This window comes from Motacilla alba, chromosome 13 (genome assembly GCF_015832195.1).
Source record: "Motacilla alba alba isolate MOTALB_02 chromosome 13, Motacilla_alba_V1.0_pri, whole genome shotgun sequence".
Classification (NCBI taxonomy): Eukaryota; Metazoa; Chordata; class Aves; order Passeriformes; family Motacillidae; genus Motacilla; species Motacilla alba.
In genome coordinates this window covers 6,450,853-6,477,213 of record NC_052028.1, presented here as the reverse complement: position 1 = coordinate 6,477,213, position 26,361 = coordinate 6,450,853, and the positions used below count along the sequence as shown (strand labels likewise).

The following is a 26,361-nucleotide window of genomic DNA, read 5'->3' as shown; positions in this document are numbered from 1 at the left end:
AAATCTGGATTCACAGCAGGACTGTGCCTTCTTGTAAAGTTTCTGCTATGCTTAACCACAGTCAGGATGGGTTAACAACAACTGCTCTTCTACTCTACAGGGCTAAATGTGAAAAGAAATGTTTTTATATTGTACAGCAATAAAACTATATTTTCAAAACATCTGCAGAGGTGATTTGTTCATTATCCAAAATATCTCTGATGAATTCTACTATCACATTTTCTGGATCAAAGATATTGTGTCAGAATGGAGCTTGGAGGGAATAAGGTGATAAGTATTGCACAAGAGAAGGGTCTATGATCATAAGAGAATCAGCAGCTAAGTGCAGATCAGCTCTAGACTGACATCTGGTTTAAAGTTCCATGTTTATTCATACAAAATGTCAAATACTGAAAGAAGATCAGAAAGATTAAAATTGCATTAGTTTTGTAAATCAAGGACAAAATATCACCTGTTACCTAACCCTATGCAGCTATCTTATGTACACCACACGAAATTGTTCTGTGTAACAACTTAACAAATTAAAGAAGTAATTAGGCATATCAAATCAAATAAGAACTGTTAACATATTTAGTTTTCCATCTGGATACAAGAAATGCTGAATTTTGAGCAACATTTCAAATAATTTTTCCTGACCCAGATGATGATCTGGGTCAAGCAGAACTTCCATGTTCCATAGTTTTTTATAAACAGTGCCCATCTAAAGATAATAAAAGGCAACATCATCAGAACATTCCAGAACATGAATGTTCTTTCTGGGGACTCATCATTTCCAGGTCATGTGACAATCTGATTGCCACATATAGCATTGCAGATGGGATTACACCATATGCACACACTGACTGCTCACGACCTGAGAAAGCTCCGTGTTCTGCTTTGACAACTAAAAAATTAATGAAAAATTCAAGGAATTCTACACAGATACCACAGCCAGAATTGTAAAGCCTGCCCCAGTGAGACTTACACACAGAGTATGGGGAATTACAAGTACCAACAATAAACAGGAAATTCTCAAATACAAAAGTGGTATTAAAGATGAAGTCATAAAAGTACAACGATCTTGAATACTATAATAGAAAAGCCTGGTAACTCAAGCTATGACCTGAAATTTCTTCTACCAGGTAGAAACAAAGAAGCAAAGAGAGCTGTGGGCTGGAAGTTCAGTACCACTCTTTAATAAAACTGTGATAAGGAAAATGAAGAGAACGTGTAAAAGACAGAAGACCATTCTAGCTAAAAAAAAAACAAAACAACTAATACTCAGTGGTTCTGAAATTAATAGAAGGTTTTGAAGCCGTCAAAAAAGATATTTTGCAATACCATTCACACATAAAATAAGGAGAAAACTAATCTATTCTAGCTTATATAAAGTATTAAGGAGGTAATATAAATTAACTAGGAAATCCTTTCTGAGTTCTGATCTGAAATGGCTAAAATACTTGCAGTAAAAACTGGAACTACTGCCTACAAGGGATTCAGCAAAAGTGAAAGTACTGTGCTGGCAAACTGAAATTTGCTACAATCAGTAATTCTTTCTAGTCATGATTAAGTAAAGTGAACTAGATTAAGGGAAATAGCTCTAACATTAATTGCTCTTAAGTCTTAGGTGCCTGTATTTTTACCAACTTTTTAAATAAATGTAAACTTTAACTCAAATGTCCTTTGGCACTTTTTTTTAGTTGCAAGTAAGTGAATTTGTGTTAAGAAGTACTGCTGATATCCACAAAATCTTTTTGCCTATCCAGAGCCTGGCATGCTGCTACTGCTTTCCCTGCTAAACCAACAGGATCAAAGAAATTGCAGTCTTCAAAGTAGCCTTGAACTTTACAAGTACCATGTAAAGCTTTGCCTTTCTCTAGGCACTCAGTTCATGCTGGTCTGTCTATAAAATAGGTTTGTTCACTTTCTGGGAGTGGGAAATATAGTGATAATGTCTTTTTGAATCGTAATTTACACTTGCTTTGATTTTTCCAGGTATCTCTGTGTATTACACTATTCTTAGTCATAAACTTGGTCAAAACACTTTTAACATATTTGATTTCAGAGAAAGCCGAGGAGAAAGACTACACTAAAAGAAAGCAAGAGTATCCATATTAATGTGTGATACTCCTGTTAAAATAACTGGATCAGTTTTCACTAAATTCCACTGTGCAGTAGTAAAAAAAAAAAAAACAACAAAAAAAACCCCAAAGAAAACAAAACTAAACTAAAAAACAACAACAAGACAAACAAACAAACAAAAAAATCAAACCACAAAACCAGGCAGTTCCACTGGAAAAAGAACTACATGAAAATTTCAGATCTGAAATGTTGTCAAACTTTTAATTTAGCTTATATGAACTTTAAAAGGTTCAAATCCCAGATTTACATATCTTTTATCAATCCCCAATTTTAAAAACACTCTCACATACACTTAAAATTTCTGCTGCTTCCAGCTGAGTGAATAAGGTCTACTGTCTTTTTGAGCCAAAGGTCATGATGAAATGAAAGAATAATGTTAGGATACTGTTTCACTGCCATTATTCATTGCATTCGATACCCTTATCCTGTTTAACTAATCAGTCCTTCCATTTGAATATGCTCTGCCTGCAAGATCCTGCAGCAAACACCAGTGCAGGTTTCTCCATGGTCTGAACATTGCAGAATAAATGCTTATTGGTGCTCCTGATTGTGACCTTGATTACATCTATTAAATCTGTGCTTTTAAAAATTTATTAACCATACTAACTATATATAGATATATACTGATATAAAACTATTTAATACTGCAGACTGATGCTATCTGAAAGAATGACAAAGAGTAAGTCTGTGCTCATTTTTCCAGACTACAGCTCTTATCAAAAGTCTGTGATGAGAAGTTCTGAGAGGTACTTATAAGCTAAGAAAGACCTTCCCAAGGACATTAAAATAACTTTTCTGTTGCTCCACCTCTTTCTTGTGCCCCATCAAGAGAGATAGACTTGTTAGAAATAGCTGTTCATTTAAGAAGAGCTGACCTTACCAGACTTGCTGAAATTTTATGCTGGAGATTAAGCAGTCAATGTCAACCAGAATACTGAGATACAATAGCACAGCTATTGCTGAGTCACAGGATAATAACACGATTAAACAGGGTGGATTTCCTTGCCAATGGCAGAGGAAAAAACATCTGTTCTCTAATGTGCATGGATGAGAAAATCTGCAGAACAGAAAATCCTTTCTACAATCTTAGTGCAAGAGTTTACTTTGACCCCCGGTTTATACTCTTGAAGGCTTCACATTTGCTTGGTAAACTGAAGAGTTTTGATATATGCCTAACAAAAAAGCAAGCTGGCAGGCATCTGAATTCTTCTCTTAGGGTTGTTCTCTGCTGCTCTGCATGTACCTCTCATACATACTGCAGCAAGGCCCCAGCAGGACTGGATTGTAGTGCTGATGTGCATGTTAATAAAACAGCATTGTTCAAGAGCAATTATCTTGGTCAAGCAGCCTGCATTTCACAGGGTTCAAAGGGACAAGGGTAATACCAGGGGAATAACAAAATGAAAAGGTGACTACATGGATATGCCTGTGTATGTCAGAAACTTAATGTTTCCACTTGTAAATAGGTTCATCATGTTACTTCAAAGCAGGAACTCAGGAGAGTCAAATCTCGAGTACTCAATTCTCCTTGTTAATGGTGGTAAAGGAGTCAGACATGACAATTTGGCAATGTGGATAGTTAATTTGCCTAGAGCACTTTATGAATATTAATCCTGACACATACAGAGACACTGTACAATTGAATAACAAAGGATAGAGAGATCACATATTTAAAACCAAACCCAGAGACAAAAGGACTGGGCCACTGAGGTGGAACTTCATTTCTGTAACAAACATTGGCTGGATGGATTATGAGCATTTGTGCATTCCATGGCAAAGCAGCATTGTTTGGCTGCAATCTCTAACTGAAGTAATCAGACCCTTTAGTGTTGATGTAGCCAATGTCTGAAAGGTTAGCAATAGGCCCCATAGTGCATGTGATTTAAAAAAAAAAACACAATGTAACTTCACTTTCTTTGCCTCTACTTCTTTTTAGTCCACTGTGGATTGTTTTTTAAACTCTAGTATTTGTCAAGAAAGATTGACAGATCACCCTCCTGGAATTTCAGCTATATGGGGGCTTTTCTACAAACTACTGCACTATAGAAAAGCTACAAATGTTAACTTCTACAATCATTTTTTTAATTTGAGTCATTATGAAGTAAAGAATGCTTGGAAGCTCACTAACGCAAGCATGTTCCTTGTGGCCATGCTGGGCACTCAGCAGGGCTATTTATACAAGGGGGACCCAGCCAAGTCCCAGCACCTTGAGGCATGTTGCTTTCAGTATGTCCTGCTGCCACCTACTTGCGATTCAGCCCAGCACAGCGCAGCCAAATGTCTGCTGCAAATTGTCTTTTCCTGGCCTCATTCTGTTGGAAAATCAATGAGTGCCAGTTGGCACACATGCTGCTTCACTTGATTTTTAAGTACTCCTTCAAAGTCGTAGTGCTAGCCTTGGAAGTATTTGCAAAACAACCTCATGTCCAGCTCTCGGGAAGTTTTGTTCCTGTGTGTGGCCATTTTTACACCTGGGACATGCACTGAATGTGTTGGGGTCATGGTTGTCCTGGCTGAGAGTCACTGTAAGCCCACCCCACCTCAGCCTCCAGAGGAGATGACTGTTGCACACCTCATCAATGTGCAACAGGCAGCTTCCTCCTCACCTTCCTCTATCTTTCAGGGGGAAAAAATACCCAGCCAAAGAAATCTAAATATCAACACCTCTCTAGTGCAAGAACATAAATATAGCATTCATTAATGGTGTCTCCAGACCAAGGGCGAGATAGGAAGATATTTCAAGACCCAACTCTAACCTTATTATGAGCTACATTGCTGTAGGAATGCATCTTCATTGCTTGAGGGGGGAAGGGGAGAACCCCTCTTTTCTGCTCTTCAAGAAAACCTAAAAGGAGAAGAAGCAAAACTAGTAACTAGAATCCAAACAGATACGGCTAAAATGGCTGTTATTTGTTCAGCATTACTACAGAGACATATAACATGCACCAACTCCTCAGGCTGATGAAAGGCAGATTCCAAGATCTAGAGCTCATGAAGCTGCAAGGCTGGACTCAGTGACCAAAAGCTTCAGAACTGTAACGTTTATCCCATCCCTGTAGAACAACATAGGCCTGCAAGAGCACCCGCCACAAACATCTGCACATCTACAACATTAATAATCAGCCAATGCTGCCAGGAATGCCTCATTCTGTCACCTTATTTGAGACATATTTGTCAATGGTCCTAACTCCAGAAAGATAAGGTTAATATTCAGTGTTTGACACCAGCTGGAAGAAAAGGAAACTTGTAGAGAGCAGGTCTCCCCTATAAAATGCAGAAAACTCTGATGATAGAAGTGCACTTCTTGAATTGCCATCACATCTCACTCCCTCTTCCATCCTAACACCAACACCTCTGTACACAAATTCATTACTCACAGCATCTTACAGTCAGTCAACAAGTGAAACCAGGCTGAATCTTTCAGCGAATGATAAACACATCCACACATTGCCCTGGCACAAATGTGGTGTTAGGAAGAACATGTGTGCAGGTTCACTGTTCGGGGAATCACTGCAGAGCTCTGGTGCCAGCAACCTCAACCAGGTGGACGCTCACTTATTGCAGCAGCACCATTCTTCCCTCAAGAAGGTCACCTGCACTACTTATTATAGACTGTATTCATTTGTAACATCAAGAGAGATTGATTAATTAGTTAAAAACCAAAAGTTGAGAGGAAAACATTATTTTCCAAACCTGGAGAGTGGTGCTTTGCCAGATTTGCAAACTTGCCAGGATTTTTAATTGTAATCATGCATCAAATTAAATCATGCCAGATTAACTCCTTTTGTATTAGAGATAAGAAGCAGATAAAGGTATTTATATGTAAGCTCCAGTGGAAATACCATCATGAATAAAACACCACAGGCAGAAATGGATATTTCTTTACCTGTATGTTAAACTTGCTTAACTTTAGTCTTCTGTTTAGTATGTCCAAAACATTTTCCATCTTAAATACATCTTTGCCTGAAGGTTGTCAGTATTAAAGCAGAGACTGAATAATGCCATTTGGCATAAAAAGCCTCCCTGCATCAAACAACCCCTCATATAAAAACTATTGTCCCAGGTAGCTTGCAAAATTAAACCCTTTACAAATGAAAAGGCAGAAGGCACATGTTTACAGGAAAAACTTGAAGAGCTGATGAGGAAGGGAGAGATAACAGAAAAGTATTCCATCACAGAAAAGTTATCTCAGGCTTTCATGTGAAAAAAAAAATCAGAAAACTCCAGATAGTATCATTATAAAATGTATTTGCTAAATTTGCTCTGACATTATTACACACAAGCTTTCTCCTTGTCTATAAGAATAGTGGCATAAATAATTGTTTCTATTTCTATATATTTAGCTGGTAATGTCTAATATTCTTGTCTTTACAGTGCTGCTCCAGCATGATCAGCACTGCAGCATGGGGATCTTGGCTTTCTCTGGAAACCAGGAATTTACAGCCCATTTTGGTGCTTCTTAAAGATTTCTCCAGGTTTATCATCCAACTGTTATTGACTAAAGCTTATTGCTTAGTGTGTCTCAAGCTTTTTGCAGTGCATTTTCATTTCCACTATGATGAATAATTTAGAGTAAAATATGCCACTTCATTGTTCACTCTGTGAACAGTAATTCAAGAAACCAGCAAATCAGCACAGACTTTACATGGCTTCAAAAGTTTATCCTCCCTCAAAAACTGACATTTTCTACTTATTTTACTTTTTACTCAATATGAATCCCTCTTGCCCTCATGTAGGTTTTCCTACTGCTAAGAAATACTAGTTGGCACACAGCAGTAACATCTCAGCAGCTGAAACAGAACTGACAAAATTATTTTTCAGAATGGCTCTAAGAAGTGTTTTACAATCATAAGAAGAAAACACAAGTAGCATGTTGTCAAAAGGAGCAAGTAATTTTAGACTTATGGTCAGGGAAAGGAATTTTGTACTCCAAATTGTGCAACTAGAAAGACTGTAATGAACAAAAGATTATGGGGACTTGTTTCATGAAGCCCTCCACAGACACTAGCTCTCCTCTGGCCTCACTGTTACAAAGAGTTGCATTCTTGGAGTAGAGATAATGGAAATAAAGTAGGTTGGTTTGCAATACAAGAAAGCTGAGCAGAGTCTCCCTGCACAGTCTTGTGTGACATTAGACAAAGCAGTTTTTTCTTTTGTCACAGGTTAGTGTAAAACAAAATAATACGAGCCTCCCTAATTAAAAAAAAAAAAAAAAAAACACAAAAAAACAAACACACAAAAAACAAAACACCAAACCACAAACCAACCAAACAAGAAACAAACAAACCAAACCCCCAGAAAATAAAAATTAAAATGAGACATTTGGACAAAAGGCAAAGGAATCTATGGTTCTGCACCACATCAAGACAGTAACCTATACCCACCCTACCTGCAAGTACTATGCATCTACAGCACCCAGCATCGTGGCATCAACAAGAACTCAGAATGTGACTATACAATCTGTCTGTTGTTACTCTTTTAGGGTATATTAAATTAGTGTAAGAAATGAGAAAGGGTTCATTTCAGCACTTGTCAAGTGCTTGTTCATCACCTCACCACAACAGCAATAATTACAGGTATGGAATGGTGTATGCAAAGAAAAGGAGCCTGGAGAATACCAAGAAAGCAATCTTCAATATACACAGTTGTTAAATATTATAACTACACTAAGATCAGCTGCAAAAACCTCAGTTGGCAAGGCAGACATCTCTTTATTACTAATGAGACAGTGCAATTCTTTATAGCGTGTTTGCTTCAAAGAAAATAACTAGTTTAGTTTAATTTTAATTAGTCTCAAAAGGAAGTTTCCATTGAACAAGAGATTCTCAAATGACAAGAGAAAACAGAAGACTCAGCATTAAGTGAAGTGAACTAGAACCAGAGAAAGAGAAGCTAAGTGTCTACTGGACAGGTTTGCCAATATCCCAGCAATTCAAAGACACTTAGAGCAGAAGCATGCAGCAAGTGTCTCATTATATTAAGGCAACTGCCACCTCTGAAGAAGTTGCTGACATAAGGTTTGTGCATGAAAGAAATTTTAGCAATTGCTGTAGGGGGTTTTGTTTGTTTTCTTTAAAAAGACAAATTAGAATTCATTCCACGATGGTAAAGTTTAAAAATGTCCAAATCCAATAAGGAAAGAATGGGACCCCATTCTTCCAGTGGCAGCAGCTCCTTGGGTTTGGTGCTTTGAGGGAAGGAGTGGGTGAATGCCAACTATAATCATGCCTTAATTATAAAGAATTTAGCACATGCTAGGCAAAAAATGAATTAGGAAAATGAGCTTTAAAGATGTTGAAAAGTATATTCTAAGATTTCCTGTTAGTGGGATGAGTGTGTTTTAGGTGGGCTCCAAGTTCTAAAAGAGAAACTGGTACTAATGCTGACTAATAAGAACTAAAATAATTTGCTTAAATGCTAGCCTACTTTGTCAGATTTGAATGAACTAAGGAACTTTTATACATAAAACAGGTTAGAGACCAGGAAAAATAACTTCTATCAAAAACTGAAATAAACCAGAGCAATAAATGCACAAGAACAGGGTAGAATGTAATTGCATATGACTGGATTTTTTCAGAGCTTTTTACCCTGCTAATAAGAACAGCAGAACTGTCATGTTTACCTCCACAGAGAAAAGAAGTGAATGACTCCAAATCAAATAAGCAGCTATCAGAGAAGTATTGTTTGACACTTTCTGCAGGGCTCTTCATAGCAATCAGTGAAGCTTAGCTTTCCTATCATCATTTTCATGAGATTCAACCCTTTTCTGACAATCTCAAAGTGATAATGCTGCTAATTTACTTGTCCTAAAAAATCTTACAATTTTGCTTTTTCTTCTGAAATCCCATAAGAAAGATGCTGCGGAGTGAAAAGCTGAAAAATATCTAAAGAAATGATGCACAGTATACAAATGCCAGGAATCAGTATGAGGACCTCAGAGAAGAAATCACAAACACTTCTCTAAACCAAAAAGTTGCCACTAATAATAGGACCAAAAATGTAACATCCTTTATACACATGGTTAGACATCTTGCAATACAATAGAAACGAATTAGATTCATGAACTCAGCATTTGAGGAAAAAAAAAAATGGTTTCTGTCATTAACTACTGGAAAAGTAAGTACCAGTTATGTTCACGGTTTTGCTCTTTTCATGGAAGCCATTATCATTTCAACTGGTTTTAAAATCCTTTTTCTATCTAACAATCAAGAAAGAGGGAACACCCTGTAATCCAACAGCAGTGGTTGCATACAGAAATCCATCATCAGCAAGTTACGTATGTTTTTTCTTCACCCATTTCCTTTTACTTGCCAGTAGCATGAAGGCCATTGTAGACTATTCCATTAATTGATCCTGGACAGTTTGCTGGATTTTGTTAATATCTGATTTATCAGTTGGGTTTGAGTTGGGATGGAAAGGGAACCTTTTGTGTCTGTTACAACAAAGAAAGTTAATAGCAGTTGCTTGTTTCAATCAAGGCACTACTTCCTGTGTAGAAACACACTTAGAACATGGACACTGCAAGGCACATGGTAGCAGGCAAAGATGTGTGGCACATGTAAATTTTCATAACCAGTACATATCTTAACACGTGTAAGTGCTTATTTGCTTTGCCAGTATTCAAACCTGTAAGCTCAGCAACTCATCTTCTAATGAGCACTCATAAGTTACAAAAATTCACTTGATCTAGTGTGTGCTTAGCCTCCTCAGATTAATAAACTATGAATAGCTGGGCCATTAAAAAAAATAAATCCATATTATTTTTTTATATTCATTGTACAATTCAGTTGAACTGATGCTTTGCAGTGGTATGTAGGTCACTTGATTTTACTTTGAAGTACTTTATAAACACAGCAGCAAGCTGAAGCTTTTATAAATGTTTTCCCCCATCTTGGTTGTATTACAGTCCATTTGAGGGGCTTAACAATCAATGCACTTGTAACACTCAAGCTAGAAAAGAAAGAAGTTTGATTTAGACTGATAAAATATTCATATTGGGTCATACCTTATAAGTCTCCAGAAGTTAAAGGCAGTGTGTTTGCCGAGATAGGATAGCAGCTGTACACACCTATGATAAATTAAGATATAAATGATACAATTTTCAATTGCATGATCAATCAGATTTACTCTTTTAATTACTGGGGAAAAAACCCCAAAAACTCTATAAAGTCTAGTTCAAAAGTAGACATTTAAACCACCAGTGAAATACCATTTATTTGCCTATTGAATATATTATTTCTGTTCCAAAACACCAATTATTCTAGTGTGTTATTAGTGGAAGTAGCATACTACTAGTAGAAGCAATAATAGCACTTTGCCATTATCTCACATGAAACAGTGCAACTTTCAGACAACTGGAATATTTTCTTCCCATATACACTAAGTCAAAGGGGTCCAAGAAGTTTTGCAAAAATATCAGAACATTTTTCATTTCTAAACAGTAGCAGTACTCAGAATGCAAAAGCCATTAGATGCTTTCCCCATGTATTTTTTTATAACAGTAACCTCTGAATTTTAAAAAGCACAAATCCTTAGATTTTGGCCCTAGCAAAAACAGACAGCAGTGTAAATGGGCTCTATTGATAAAGAGGCTTCATTTTACTCCCTAAAAATCAGACTAAAACTGGAAAAAAAAATCTACTTCTCAGTGATTGAGAATTTGCCCCTTGATAACATATGCTGAATGAAAGCAAAATAGAATAATTAAAACCACATGGTTAAATTGAACAAAATAGAAGCCATTAGTTTCATTCTGGTTTAGTAAATGAAGGGTTAAAACTTTTCTAATTTTCTTTCTTTGGTTTTAAATTTGGCCCCCCAAAACTTCTACATTTAGCAAAACACTGCTTTCCAGAAAACTACAAGAGTTTATGAACATTTCCTAACTTTTTCCCCTTACTTATGAATTGATAAAGTAGAAAAACATTTTTGCCTACAACCCGATAAAATAGCTAGAAGGAAAAGGCTGAAATAGCAATGAGTAGCTAGCGAGCCTTTTTTTTTGTCTTTCTTTTACTCTGTTATAAAGAAAACCCCTTACCTGCTAAATTCCTGTCCTCTTGCAAGCTAACTCTTACTCTAATGATCTACAAACTATCTCACTCAAAAAAAAAAAGAAACCTTTCCTAATCATATCTTTTTGTATCAATTAATGCAATTTCTGGCCCAATTGCAGTTAGAGCCTAATTAGTTTTCATTCATTACCTATCTGGGTTGATTTGGCACAGCTGAGTTTTGGTAGCAGGGGAGGGCCACAGAGGTAGGTTCTGTGAGAAGCTGCTGGAAGCTTCCACCATGTCCAACAAAGCCAATGGCTCTGAAGATGGACATGCTGCTGACCCAATTAGAGAGGTTGCTAATGCCTCTGTGATGACATGTTTAAGTAGAAAATCAAAACAACACACATGCACTTTTTTTCCAGGGATGATGAGGAGCTGCTGCTGGAGGCTCCTGCTTCCACAGATGGAGAGAGGGGCCTTGCTTCCAAACCAGAGTGGCTTACCCTTAGAGGACTGCGCCCTGTGGATGAGTGACCCACGCCACAACAGTTTTGGGAACACTTGTTTGCCTGTGGGAGGGACTCACAGCACAGCAGAGATCAGACTCCTCTCCCTGAGCAGACAGAAAATCTTGGTGATGAACTGTCCAAAACCCCCACACCCTGTCTCCCTGTGCTGTTGGTGAGAAAGAGTGCTGGGAGGGGGAAAAGGTGTTTTAAAGGCTTATTTTACTTCTCATTATCCTCTTTTGACTCAGGTAATAATAAATTTACTTTATGCCTTTAAATTTGAACCTATTTTGCCCTTAGAGTGTTTTTCTCCCAGTCCTTATCTCAACTCATCTGCCCAACTGTAGCAGAAGGTGGTGAGACATTTCTTTCATGGGTTCCTGGTGTTTGGCCAATGTCAAACCAGGACACTGTGACACTTTCAGCTGTGCCACTCAGTGAGCCCAGGGTTTTCCACCCAGCTGAATTGCCATGTGCTCTTTGCCCCTGACCCTTACTCAGAGAGTACTCAGCCTGCATCCTACAAACAGGATTTACTTCAATAACACACTGGCACTAAGTCCAACACTGCAATCCAAAAGGGGCCACCTAGCTGCTCCTCACCACTGGGGCTGTTCCACTGCCCTTTAGGACAGTGAAGCTCCTCCTGGGCCCAGCCCTGCACCTTGAGCAGGATGGGGCTGCTGTGTGCTGCCATCGATGTCCAAGCTGCAGGTCCCAGACTGAAGCAGGAAAGGAGACTCACTTTTGGCTGTTGTGTTCTAACTCATGGGTTTGCAGTTGCACTCGTGAGACTGAGTTAATAAAAATGCCAATTTCCTGTGCTGAATAATGGCCCAAATTCAATCATAACTTTTCCCTTGATTTAGGAACTCCATGGAGGTTGAGCTTAACCTTTGCATCAGGCCTGTGGGCGTAACTTTTCCTGCCTTGTTTCTGACTTAGCACAGCATCAGAGAGAGAACACGGCAGCAAAGGCTGGGAATTAACAGCCTCTGAAATGTCATGTTTCCATTTGATAAGAAAAAGCAACTAGCAGCTGAAGATTACTTTAATTGCAGTCTCATGTAGTAGCCAAGATTATAATCTCTCATATTCACCACTTAACACTGCAGCACTGGTTTGGCATATAGGTCCACAGCAAAGTTCATTAAATATAAATGACTGAGCATCTTAGAGCCAGGAAGGGAAGAATTTTTAGAAAGTATCCAGCCTGGATTAATGTTATGATGCAAAAGTAGCAAAAGTTTCTTCCCTCTTTAGACACAGCAAGATTCCTAAAATGCTCATAAAAGGAGTTTACAGCATGAAACCCAGTACAGAAGTATAGAGATAATGCTAGAAATCAAAACCACACTTGTGCTTTACTTTGTCACAAAGTTATGAAAATGAGACAGACTGAATAACTCGCAGATGTCACTAGGGGTTACCTGAGACCTTGATCTCTCTGCTCCTGATGCAGCTACATTGTCATAGAAACATTTTTTTAACTTTATAGACATTCCTGTGTATGTCTCAGGTGTCCCTGAGCAGGTATGTGGGCCACAGAGAATGAAGTTGAGCCTGGGAAAAAGGGTGGGAAAAAGTGTTTTTAGATTTTCTCTTTGTTCCTTGCCATCCAACTCTATTATAAACTAAATTCACTTTTCCCAAAACCAGCCTAATTCCCTATGATGGCAGTTGGTAATTGATCTCCAGATCTTTGTCTCCACTGATGGCTTTTTTACCTTCCTATTTTCCCCCATCACATTGCGAAGGGAGAGCGAAGGAGTGTCTGGGTGAGCAGCTGGACAGGGTCACCCCATCATTTACGTGGCACCCAATGCTGCACCCAACCCACAACTCTGATATTACAAACAGTTTCATGCTCTACAGCTGAGCTAGCTGGCCATTCTCAGGGTGGTATGGCCAAGCTTAACCCACAGTAAAAACAGGCTCTGCTGAGCCTGTTGTTTTACCAAAATATGTATCTTTTCAAATGAGAGTCTGTTCGACTGAGTTCTTGGTGCTGATAAAGTGCATTACTGGAGATGTAATACTGCAATACTGCATAAATATTTAGACCTGAGCACTCAGAAGAAAAGCACAAACAAGGATCTTCAGTATTTGCATGTCTTTATTAAATGTAGAGGACAACAAATGATTTATCAAAGAAGTTTAATATATGTGGCATCACATTAAAAAAACCACTGAGTATCACTGTACATAGTGATGTCGGTCTAAGCTGGTATGATAATGCAACATAGATTTTACACAATCTTGAGAAAAATATTAGGCAAAATTTTAACATTTTTGGCAAACAACTTGTAGAAGCATTGTTGCAAAAGAAAAATTGGTCATTACTAGTGCTGTGATCACACTAATACAGTACATTGCAGGTAATACAAGCTTGCTTCTTTCATGCTTGGTCTAGATACAACAGTAAATAAAAATAAGTTTCAGTTAAATGTGCACAAATAGAAATGCTTCAAGTGCTCTTTGATTTGGTGCAGGCCTGCTTTGTAAAGCTGTATGGTTTTCAGCGTTCAGATGGAGATTGTGTCCTGCCAAGCTGCTCTCATTAGGACTTTTGTATGTGCACAGAAATCTCCTGCTTTTGGAGCTGGTTGAGGCTGCAAAGGTTTTCATGTGGGAAAATGTTTAGAGGGCAAAGCCAAGAAATTAATTGCATTTTCTCTGTAAGCTCTGAGATCATCACAAGTTCTCTGACCAAACATACCTTCAGTTCTTATCTCTGTCAGTCCCATCATGTTCTCAGACTTCTGGCACCAAAAAATCTTTCCAAGTAATGAAGAATACTGCAACCAAGATATCCCATACATATGCTGCATCTGCAAAATGCAAAAATTCAAATTAATAATTTGCCTGGTTTTCCTCCCAGATGCTGGCATTTTTTGGGTAAAATGTCCTGGAATTGTTAATGAAGTTTGTGTTTAGCTTATCTTAAAATTTATCTTTCTTAAAATTTGTATATCAGCTCTAACTGGGGTGGATTATAACAAAACACTTAGCAGTGAACTGTAGCCATGACAGAGACTCATAGCAATTTTTTGTCTTTTTCTTGGAAATGGCAGTATTTAAATGTGGTTACTCAATAACCATGGTGTTGTATATGTGGTTACATTATGGGTAATGAGCTGGAAAAGCAGCGTTTGGGACAGGCTTTTCCCAACAAGAAGCCTTCGTTGCAAAATAGGCAATTAATCTTCAAATAGACCATGTAAAAACAGGTGTTCAATGACACACAGATTGGTGGCATTGGTATTGAAACATCTTGTTTCGTAGTGTGTTGGCACCAGTATGGAGAAAAGAGAATGTTTCTGCAGTACTCCATCCAAAGCAGACCGACACCTTTATAAATAACTTTTGATTCTCAAGACAACTCTATCTACATCTTCATGTATCACGGAAATTCTAACATTAGAATCTGTTCAGCTGAATGGATAATGCAGACTAAAATTAGTTACAAACCATCTGCATCTGTGAGCTGTCGCACACAACTTCAAAATCTATAATCCTGCTTTTTGTGCTTGAAATAGAATAAAATAAAGGACCAACTTCTTTATATATGAAATCTATGATTTGAGAAGTTAGCATGCTGCTTAAGCTATATTCTGCTGTCTAGAAATCATTATCTTGGGGTAGTTCTGTTCTTCACCTAATCACTCATGTTCACATATTTGGAGGAAAAGCAAACCACATGCTAATATGAAGGAAAAAATAAATATGCTTGGGCTTGAAGAATTAGATTTCCCATTTGTAAATGCATAAGTACTGCTTTCACAGTTGGTATGTGAATTGATGTAATTTCTTTAGACAAGTTTTGCAGTGGTCATAGTCTGCTGGTTTAACAGCTGATTTGGGTTTTCATGATGACACAGACAAGGCCTTTTCCAGTTCATAGGAGAAGCTGCCAGAGAAGGGAGTGAGATCGACAAGCCCTGAATGTGAACCTAAATTCAAACTGCTGAGGAGTGTATGGTGAGGAGTTAAGGAAGTTTTCTGTGTATTTAGGTATTTTAAGGAATGTCCTTGTTGATGGGAGAGCCCTGAATTGATGAACTATTGTGTTCCATTGCCAAGCCAACTTCTCTGATGGTAAAACAGAAAACTGGCAGAGCACTATCCAAGTTGGTAAAGCTTTGCCAGTACACAGAAACTTGGAGAGGGCTTCCTACCTTCTAGCAAGAAAATTATGTTCTTTTCCTTTATAATTACTTTCAGTTATGTTAAACATTTGCTGCTTTAATTTCTTTTCAGAAAAAAAAGTGCAGGTGTTGGCTCCTTTTAGAATAGCAAACTTGAGAACTTAAATTATTGAATGCACTACATACTTTGTAACCTAAGAGTGTTTTGCTCTGTCAAAAAGAGGTCAGCAGAAGTCAACAGAGCACATGCAAGGTCTGATGGCCTTTTGAAAATTTCAGATTTTTTTAAAATTTATTTTTTAAAGGCTAAAATTTTTCTTCTGGTTTTCCTTTTAAAATAATGAAGTAAGCCAAAATGCCAGTCTGATAGAAATATTTCCAAGCTCACATTAGAGAACACACTGTCCAAGCTTTGATGTCTAGTCTAACACCACAAATATACTTAAACACAAAGAAGAAACAATTTATTTTGAGAATTACCTCTCCTCTAGGGAGATCTGCAAATTAAACTGAGTCAAATAAGGAATATAAATCTTGGAAGTTACTCTTGTGATAAAAAGAACTAGCTGTAGTTCTTCATATGTTTGACACTGGCTGGTGGCTCTTAAAAATGCATATTCATTAGCAGCCCTGCTTTCTAAAATCACTTTATGATCTGGTCACTATTTAACACAAGAGCAGCTGTACACAAGTTAAATTTATGCCTGTCCTTTAAATGATGGATGTTGAAACACGTTTGCACAGTACAGTAGCTGTGTTCACACAAACTCCCTATCAGTTCAAGACTTCTGTCTGAGTGATTTCCAATGCAGTCAGTTCCAGGCCGAGGAGCTGACGGACAGAAACAAATGTCTCTTATATTTCAGGTGATTAATGTTGTTTTCCGGAGTATTTGTCACCTGCACTGATATCCACATGCTCAACTTGCAGGCAAACTTCTACAGTGCATTTGGAAGGGACTTCAACAAATAAAGCTTTTTTCAGTGCATGCTGTTGGACATGAATAAGCCTGGTATTTCATATACAAAAATTCAGAACTAGGCTTATGGACCAAATTAAGCTTCAAAACACCAAGGTGTATATATATAAGGTACCCTTTCCCAGCCAAAAATTACATTTTTCAGTCTAATGAGATATCAACAAGCTTCCTTTCCATTAATGTTTACAATAGTTTTTGAATCATTTTTCTAAAGTTAATAAAAATTCTTCCCTTAAAATTTATGGGTTAATATATTTAACTACTCTAGCATGGAAATTTTTATAATAACCTAAAGAAAACTCTTCAATTTATTTCCCAAAAACATGTGATAAAAAAAAGTTTATGTCCCCAAAACAATTTACTATTACTGAATAAAGTAGCAATATTCCTCAATCTCATAAAAATCCTCAATACTGTTCTGACAGGCATTGACAAGAACAGTCCATTTTGACAGAGCAACCAAACCTACTACCATAAAAATCAAGAATGTAAGTATAAGAAATAATGAGCAAAAGAGAGACAGAATATTTTTTATTTAAATACATCAGATATAGGTTAGATAGATATAGATATTGATGATATAGATTAGATATAGATATAGATATATAAACTACATTGACCTACAAGAAAATCAGTATGGAAACTTCCCACTGTTGTTCTCTGCAATAAATATTGTTCATTTATCATCTTGGATTCTAGATACTAAACCCCCTCACTTTCAATTAACTCATATAGATCTTTCTCTAACTGCCTCACCTTACAAATTGGAGAATATTTGCATTCATCAGAAACAACCCATAAATCACCTATATTATCCCCTTAAGAGGTCAGACATTGTCCAGGGAATATCCTGGCAAAAAAAAGTTCCTGACAGACCGATAAGCAGAAAGCATCTACCCTGAGCACCCAGAGATTCAGGGCTGGGACTGAGAATTTGTCTTTACAAGGTAAATTCCAACTCTCTGAAGCCTAACCATGCCCTTTTGAGAACCACACCTGCTCCAGTGACCAAAATTTCAAGTAACTTCAATGGAAAGAGGATCAAGCTCTAAATATTTATTATTTATTATTATTATTGTTGTTGTTGTTGTTGTTATATATTCTATTATATATAGTGTTGTAATTGTTTCAAGTGATGAGTATTACAGATTTTCACGTGGAAAGTGTAAAGCTGATTTACACAATCTGACTCTAGAGAGGTAGAGCAGCTGGCATCATCCCTCTAGAGGAAAATTATAGGCTGGTGGCCTCAGCGTAGAGCTCTGAGTGCTGGGGGGCATTATAGGCAGGCATTCTAGGCAGGACTTTCAGAAAAGAAAAGTCCCTTTGCACTGCTGACATAAATGGATTACAGCTGTTGCCCTCTGGAGTGTGCCTGCTGCCCACTATAACCAGCATCAGGTGCAGAGTCCAGCAGTGGAGGCTGCACATCTGGCCTTGCTGAAAATGTACAGAACTCAGGATATCCTCACAGTGCACAAAACTTACTTTTGTTAGTGTCCTTCTGATAGCTGCTTATTATTGTGCCAAGGTCCAATGTGCTACTTGTTTCAAAAATGCACAGAATTCTGTCTTGGGTGCCATGCCCATGCCTGTTTCTGGAAAATGAAAATAAAATTTCCCAGGCTGCCTATGCAAATGTTACTTCCCTACTCACTCGAACTAAGAAAATTTAGGTACAGGTCTCTTTCTATTTTTTCAAAAGATAAAATGAAGCACAGGAATTAACCTGGATATAAAAGGTACAGAAAAGAACCATGCACTTGACTTTTTTAGGGCTAGAAAATGTCTTTTCCTATAAAGTTACGCAGATACTTAGAGGCAATCAAAGGGCATGCAATAGTGGACTTGCTCTAGTACAAATAAAATCACTCCATTAGTTCTACTGTTTTATGTAACCATTTGATCTGCTTCAGTGGTTGTAATGGTCTGATGGGAGAAGGCTCAAAAGTGCCTTAAAAATCCCTTTATTTTGTCAAGTCACTCTGCAGCTCTCTCTTGTACCACTTCACTCAAACATGCTCTGTGCTACCTAGTGAGAGAGTCAGAACAATTCCAGACCCTTAAAGAAATGTCTTATTTCTTGAAACTGAGTATCTCAGAATGGAGTAAAATCCTCTCTGCCTTTAATACTGAATTTAATAAACTCTATGTCCACATCAACACAGTCATTTGCTGATTCAACAGAGCTCCATGGTCCAACCCTGTGGTCTTTTGTTAGCACAGGAAGCTGTTATATGTTAATTAACCAAAATAATTCGTGTTTGAAGACATGCAGGTTAAGGAGATTAACTACAGGGAAGAGGCAATACAAGTGATCAAGGTGGCACTTCCCTTTCTTTTTTGCAGAAAGAGCAGTGATTTTCTCCTAGGAGTTTGCTAGGATCCCTGAAGTTACGTAATAAAGACACATTCATATTTTTACAAGTATTAGGCATTTAAAGATGCAGATAAATACTACATAAGCACATCTGAGAATTACATTGAAAGCCTGTCTGTAAATTCAAGTTGTTCTCTTAATATAGTGAAAGATGTTGGTATCATGATATTTGAGCATGCAAATAAAAGTGCATGATTTTCAGAAGTGTTGATCAGCTATGATTCCTACTGATCATAGTCAAGTATTTAAAATAATATGCTGACAGTACAAGTGCTGCTCTTTATTGGTCTGTATTGGTCCCTTTTAAAGCTCTGCAAATTTGAGTGAAATTGCACTTCTGGACTTTGTACTGGAAGTGTGTCACACTTATGCAAGTCTTAGGGTTTTATTAGCTCATAGTTCCAGTTCTCTAGCATGACAAGCTCAGCCACTGACATTTCTTTTATGGATTTATGGAAAACAGACTGAAAGGAGGGACAGTGACATGCAAAATAGGAATTCTCATTATGTTTTCCATTACATTCTTTAACAGGAAGAAGAATCCTAATTAGGATTCACAGTATCTTACCAGGATCTCCTGGTGCTAGGATATGTACAAGGATACTTTTTTTTTCCTAATGAAACTTAAACATACCAGATTCTCAACAAGGTGAGGTTTTCATGAACAGCACTTGCCCTCAGGAAATGCTGCTTTTTCAAGACAAAATACTTAAGCATCTGACCAGTAAATTACATTCTAAAATATCTAATAATTTTGAACTAAAAGCCAACACTTTTTAATTCAGCACTTCCATTATGGAAGTCAGTTATGCTGCTCAATAAAGCTGCAGTGAGACAGCTCTATGTGCCTATTCTTTTCTGAAGACAGAGCTGTGAGATTAGAAGTCTTAAGAAGGTGTTCTGCTTGCAAAGAGATTACATTTCATAGTTTCTGGTACACTGGACATTGAACTACAATAATATCTGTCAGTTTGCAATAAATGAACGATAGTAAACCAACAATTAGATAAAAAATATCTCAAAGTAACTGGATAAAAGAACTAGAAGGCTTGTGTTTTTCTCAAATTCCGTTCTTCTTAAATACAAAAAGGTAGGTTTAGTATTGTCAACAATACTTTTGATGGGGAACACTAAAAATAAAAAAAAAACCCAAACCCCACAATTTCTGGTGAAAACAAAAGCTGTATTATTTTAGTGCTGCCCCTCTCTGTTTTTAACTAATATCTTATAATTACTAGCAGTGCTATCAGAATGTATGCACATGTACATTCAAGGCTTCTGTTAGTTCTTGTATAGTCATTTTAAAGAACAGCCCCCAGTATTTGATAATGAATGAACTGTCTCAAAAGAGACACTCTCCCAAGGAGCTGCTGCCCAGATCTTGCTCAGTGCTGCATGAAGCTGTGAGAAGAAAGAGAACAATTTCAATTGTTCTAATCTTGCAGAGCCCTGTGCCTTTTGATCTTCTCTTTGTTCCCTCTTTGTGAAGCACAACTTACACTGCCTGCAATTTACTGAGTTCACTATTTACTTATCTTTTTTGAGCAGTAACAGCTTAGTGTGAAGTTCCTCTGCAACTCTTGGACTATGATTTTTCTTGCTTCTAAAGATAAAATCTGCATTTCTTTCTGTTGTACAGTCTGAATGTCACTTCACCTGTCTGGTGTCTTTCTAAAATCAACACATGAACCTCTAACTGCAGAGTGTTTGTTTAGTGACTAAACAGACGTTTCAGCTAATCTCTGATTCATTTCCTCTCAGGCTTTGTTTAGAGGCTGTGAGGGACGGTTCCACAGCATGTGCTACACCTGTTAAGGTGGATTATCATACAGTTTATAGACCAATAAATTAGGGGTAGGCAATTCTCATAGAAACTGTTTATTACCAAAAATTCCACTGGCATTTATTTATGAAAGCAAACATGTATGGTTATACTGAGTAATTCTCTCACCTTTATAAATTAGTTTTCTCTTTAAAGGCTGCATATCTAAGAGAAGAAGAAACACTGTGCTTGGTACCCAGCTCCTGGCAAAGTGGACTCTTGTCTGTGAAGACGCTTGTTTATTACAGTATATCTGCTCATTGCAGTTAACTGACCCCTGTCAGTGCCACACTAGAGTGAGAAAAAGGATTGTGATGCATCGCAACCCTGGTATTTTCCACAGGTTTGAGAAACAGAAAACAAAGTGGGGTAACTCATACTGTTATCAGTTTATTTTCTCAGGAAAGGAGCAGAAAAAATGTGGTCAGATGTGACTAGCTGACAATTCTCTGGATGGCCAAAAAGCTCTCTTGATACAGAATTGGCCATAGGAGGCTTCTACCAGCCTTGGTTCAGTTTATAAGTTGTTATGAAAAAGGTTTCAGGGATGTTACTTCAGAGAACACACTAAAAAATGTTGCAAGTGAGACAAGAGGTTACTCTAACCTGCCCCAGAGATAATAGAGGCGAGATCAGAGCAAACAGCTACCCCAAACTCTATGTAATCCCCAGCTTCTCTGGCAAGCAGGTCTCATCAGAGGCACAATACTGGAATCTGTACATAATTTTAAATACATCTACTGCTGTTTTAGAGCTTTGATTTGAGGTACTTAATCAAAATTAAGCATTTGAGATCACAATAATTAAGTCAAATTCCCAGTCTTTGAATGGTAATTTACAGCTTTAAATGGAACATGCAAATAAAAAGATGGTTGGATATATTCAAATGCATCCTTGCAGGTGTCTCTGAAAGATATTCTCCATACCCAATGTTTGCATGGTAAGTTTTTCAAAGTCACTATAGAGGAGCCTCACAAAGATCAATGAATTCAGTCATATGGTATAAACCTTAAGACAACCCAATACATTTATCTTCATTTATGCATATACATGTTTAGAATTCTTCCTTTGAATTTTCTTGTTAAAATTCCAGTTGTACATTTTAGCTGATAACACCTTTGCTATCTGACTAGATCCATTTTTGATCTTGTCAGAGATTTGATGCTGGGAAAAGGCAGAATTATGCAGAGGACACATGGAGGTTAAGCAAAAAGAGAATCAGAACAACACTGTTGGCTTCTCACAATACAGAGAATTCTCCATCTGGGTTCTGATGAGTACCAAAAGCATTTGAAAATTCTACAGCAGTGATGGGGAAGGACACCAGTGAAATCAAAATACATTCCTCCTAGTTCATAAAGTCTTCCAGTCATGTATCAAGGGTGAACAGCCTAATCCATTATGTTAGTCATTCATTTAGAGGTAGGTAATAGGAAAAGATCCTCAGGGACTAGCAGATATTTTCTATTAAGTGACTTGCTGCTCTTTAGTAACTTCAATCCCACAGGACACACATTTCTGAAGTCTCAACACATTTTTCCAAGTGCTAGGAAATGCAATAACAAAAAAAGTTCTGCATAACTCCTGTCCCCAAAGCTTAAAAATATCATTTTAAACCCTTGCAGCCATAAAAGAACAAAACATATCAAAAGGAATATTTCTGACCAAGCAATAAAAGATTAAATGTAGGTTGTATTTAAAGATAGATTATATTTTAGAAGTCAGACTATAGAGAATGAAGTCTTTATTATGCCGGAAGGCCAAAATTTGGGACCTTCTTCTGTTTGGCACTCTGTATCCTTGTGAAGAAGGCATAACACAAACCAATGAGCACTTTGAAATTATATGATGCTACTCACCCAAGAATGTAGAATGTTTAGTTGTGCTCCATTTCTTGAGCTCTAAAGTTCTCTGGGACTTTTTTAAAGCAAAGAACTCTCTGAATGTCATGCAGACAGCTGTGAAAAGCTCAGTTAGTCATGATTATAGAAAAACACAGCAGAAAAACAAATATTTCAGATTGGCATTATTTCAAATCCTAATATCAAATCCTAAATTTGAGGAACCTAAAAAAATGTTAGATTCTATTAATGTACTTCCTGGGTTCAACTCTGCCTGACTTCCAGGCTTTGCCTTGAATCATCTTTCTTTTTCAGAATTTTTTTGCCATTCCAAAAAAACAACACAAGCAACCCTGTATAATTCAAAAACTAACACAAAATAATTTTTTTAAAGTACAGAAATAACTTTTATATTTGTTTGTTTCCCCAGTAAAGCTCATAAAGGTAACTCAACTTCACAGACTTCTGCAAACCTGTATTACTTCCAGGGCTAAGGATATTTTTTGCTTGTTTGTCAACTTTTTTTTGAAAGATGCCTGTAAATACTCAAGAGATTAATTTCTTTCATTTAGGTCAGTGTGACAGGGTAGGTTGGGAAGGTTTTGAGCATCTGGAACTTAGTCATATTAATTTTGAGTAGTGGCACTCTGGTCTTATCTGCAGCTCTTTGTAAACTATAATTCCAAGAGTTTTTATATTGACATCCAGTGATTAGCAGGATATTAAAAAATATAATACATATCAGAATCTTGTCAAATTATATCCTTCTTAGCTCTTTAACTAGGACAAGTCCAGAGTTAAAAATTCAGTCAGCTCACACAGGAATAAAATGTATGGGAAAAGGAAAAGAAGATGGATCTTCATAAGATTTTTTTCTGTTTTCCAGTAAATGTTTAATGAACTTGTAAAATCATAATCATCATCAGCAATTCAGAGGATCACTTCTAGCTAGTACAGCTTTTCTCTACATCACATTATTCAACTTCAACCAATTTTTGGTACATTTATAGTGAATAAACCAACTTTCCAGAAATACAGTGCAGGTAAGATCTGCACCATTCTGATATTCCCAGCCCAGATTGAATCCAGCCAGATAGATCAAGGTTTCCTTTACAGAATTGAATTCTGGCAACAAAAAAGGAGTGCCTTTTGTTGGTTGGTTTGTTTAATTTTTAATCCTTTGTGGTATGAAGATATTTCTTGACTACAATAAGGAAGTATCCTATTGTGTTTTCTTGTCAATGTTTTATGCATGGCCAGAAAGTGCTGATAAAGTGTTTCTGTGCATTCAGAGGGGAAAAGCACTCAAGAATGTGTTTCTGCAAGTCTTTGAAATGTATCATAGTGGAATTGTGTGTGGGTTTCAGCTAAAACAAATAAGAGCAATGTATGCTAAGTTACTTTTCATTGCATCTAATTTACTCTTGAAAAGGAATTTAATACTAATGAAACATATGGATATGCCCTGGTTTTCAGCCCAGATAAAGAGCAGAAAAATATCATTGCACTGTTCATATTTTACGGCTTTTCCAGTTTGCTTGTACCATTCCCATTAATTTGCCTATGTCCTTTTCCTGCCTCTAAATGGCCAAACAAGCCAATCTGTTTCACAGCTTTTGGAAGTAAAAGCTTTGGGAACTAACAATATTCTGTAATTCCTGAAGGACTCATCTTTCCATTCTGTGTCTTTAACACATTAAATCTCTTAAAAGGCAATTTCAAGATGTCTTTTATGCATAATAACTTTGATGTTCTAATCAAATCAGATCCTTCCAAAGGACACAGCACTGTCAAATTCATACTTTCAAGCATTTAATGACTTGTACCTATATGCTCAGTTTCTCTGTTATTTATTCATTTAAATGAGTTCCAATAGGAGCCAGAATAAAGGAGGAAAACACTGAAAATGTTCTTGAATAACAATTTGATTTAGAACCAGATCTCTCTTCCCCACACGTAACACTCTCAGGTCGATGATTGGCAGTCAGTGGGAAGCAGCCTGCACTGGCCTGCTGCCCTTGGGAAGCCTGGTTTGAAGTGGTGGGCAAACAGAGAACCAGACATCCAAATGAGAGCAGAATGGCATCATGTTAGAGGTCCTCCTGTAGTTCCAAGTGAGATTGCAGCTTCAGCCCCCAAAGCAGAACAGCTGTACTGACTCGTGTGATGAACAGCAGCCTGGTCATTAAAGGTGTGAGATGCAAAGCAGATCTGTGGTTTTGACATGAGCTGTTCTCTGTACATCCAGTCTGGAAAGAAAATTTGATGCAGGACTAAAATCAGCATGCTAGGATGCATGCTAATTTCAGACTCCCTCTGTCATCACAGGAGACAATCCACTCCCCCTGTGGAAAAGCCCATCTAAGATCTCAATCTGGAAATGATTTTCATGTTTCACTGATGCAAGGGAAAGCACAGAGAGTACTTTCCTAACCTATAGATCTCTAAGTGTTAATTAACTAATTAATTACTAAAAGGATCCTAAACTGAAGAGGATCAAGCTCAGAATATAAACTTCACTTCTGTAACTTGAGTTGTTTTTTAATGAAAATAGAGTCTTTCTCCCATGAATGCCTGGACCATTGTTTTTTGAAACTTTTGCAAATGTCCCATGTTCTATTTTCTGAAAATTTTTTACTCCCTGTTCTCAGAGAGGGCAAAAAACCAGTATGTATTCTTACCCTGAGGAATTTTAACATGGAGAATTTATTTGGGTTTATATGTCAGATACAAGACACTTGCTATTACATATGTCCAGCCACTTGTATCTGGCTAAATCTACTCTAAGTATAGGATTGCACTTACATCATTTATGAGGAAGAACACTAAGTGCATGAAGGTCACAAGGCCATCATGGAAAAAAGTGGGAAAAGTATGAGAAGAGGAGGCAGGGAGGGGGAAGGAAAAAAAAATCAAACCAAAAACTGAACTTATCCCTGGAATTGCTATAGAGTCTGGGGAAACATTACAGCAAATAAATATTTCAGAAAAGATACCAAAAAGACAACTCATCATACTTCCTGCAGTGGAGGACTGCAGGAATAATGCTGATCCCAACTGCTCTGCCTGAGCATCTCTGCACAGTCTGGACACTGGCTCCGAGTCCTTCTGCAGTGAGGAGCACTGCAGCACAGCCTTCTCTACCTAAGGCAAAAATTCAATGAGACTTCCCAAAATAAAAGTTTAGATATCAAAGTAGGCATTGACAAGGCCATATCTCCATACATACCTAAACAGCTCTATTGGTATATGATTTATTACATCATTTATATTATAATTCAGCTTACTTACCATGTTTTCCAGGCAGAAAAAATCCATTAATGTTTCAAACTTCATGAAGAAATGAATGTGCATGATCTCTCAGAAGCATGTATGAAGCACAAAGGGACTACACCTAATAAAAGCCAATCAATCAATTTGCCAAGTCTATTCATCTTCCATATTCATACCTTAATACATTGAGAATCGAATTTTTAAATTTTGATAAATTCAACTTATTTTTAAGTGTTTTTAAAGTAAGTCATTGAACAATGCATTTTCATTGATTACGAAAAAAAGGAAA

General features: G+C 37.2%; 1 long non-coding RNA gene across 1 annotated transcript in view; it reads right to left on the bottom strand.

Moving 5' to 3' along the window:
• Positions 1-14,010: 14,010 nt before the first annotated feature.
• Positions 14,011-26,361, bottom strand: part of LOC119706315 — a 209,587-nt gene continuing 197,236 nt past the window's right edge. The window contains exons 6-7 of the long non-coding RNA XR_005258504.1: positions 14,349-14,460; positions 14,011-14,241 (exon numbers count right to left, since the gene is read on the bottom strand). This is a non-coding gene — a long non-coding RNA (uncharacterized LOC119706315). The remainder of the gene's footprint in view (positions 14,242-14,348; positions 14,461-26,361) is intronic.